Here is a 777-nt window from a genome sequence, read left to right as displayed (position 1 = left end):
GCCATCGTTGGTCTTCATGGTGGCCAACGTTGACCCTTGAGGCCATCATGGACCTTTGTGGCCATCGTTGGTCTTCATGGTGGCCACCGTTGGCCTTCATGGTGGCCATCGTTGGTCTTCATGGTGGCCAACGTTGACCCTTGAGGCCATCGTGGACCTTTGTGGCCATCGTTGGTCTTCATGGTGGCCATCGTTGGTCTTCATGGTGGCCATCATTGGTCTTCATGGTGGCCAACGTTGACCCTTGAGGCCATCGTGGACCTTTGTGGCCATTGTTGGTCTTCTTGGTGGCCATCATTGACCTTTATGATGGCCATCGTTGACCCTTTTGGCCAACATTGACCCTTGTCATGTCCATCGTTGACCCTCGTGGCCAACATTGACCTTCATCATTGACTCCAACGGTGGTTCCATAGTGCCCACCATCGGCATTTTTGGCCCCTAGACCAAATCTTGGCCTCGTTGACCCCAACTTTTGGCCTCAATGACCCCAAATCTTGGCCTCGTTGACCCCAATTTTGGCCTCGTGGACCCCAAATCTTGGCCTCATTGATCCCAATTTTGGCCTCATTGACCCCAACTTTTGGCCTCGTTGACCCCAACTTTTGGCCTCATTGACCCCAAATCTTGGCCTCATTGACCCCAACTTTTGGCCTCGTAGACCCCAACTTTTGGCCTCGTTGACCCCAAATTTTGGCCTCATTGACCCCAATTTTGGCCTCGTTGACCCCAAATCTTGGCCTTCATGACCCCAAATCTTGGCCTCGTTGACCCCAA

At 52.9% G+C, this 777-nt stretch overlaps 1 long non-coding RNA gene across 1 annotated transcript; it reads right to left on the bottom strand.

Moving 5' to 3' along the window:
• Positions 1-40: 40 nt before the first annotated feature.
• Positions 41-246, bottom strand: LOC118159082. Its single transcript, XR_004746987.1, has 2 exons — positions 158-246; positions 41-94 (listed from the first exon to the last, which is right to left on the bottom strand). It is a non-coding gene; the product is annotated as an uncharacterized LOC118159082 (long non-coding RNA).
• Positions 247-777: the final 531 nt, after the last annotated feature.

Source organism: Oxyura jamaicensis, unplaced genomic scaffold (assembly GCF_011077185.1).
Source record: "Oxyura jamaicensis isolate SHBP4307 breed ruddy duck unplaced genomic scaffold, BPBGC_Ojam_1.0 oxyUn_random_OJ66865, whole genome shotgun sequence".
Taxonomy (NCBI): domain Eukaryota; kingdom Metazoa; phylum Chordata; class Aves; order Anseriformes; family Anatidae; genus Oxyura; species Oxyura jamaicensis.
Note: the sequence above shows the minus strand (reverse complement) of the source record. Positions and strands in the feature narration are given on the sequence as shown.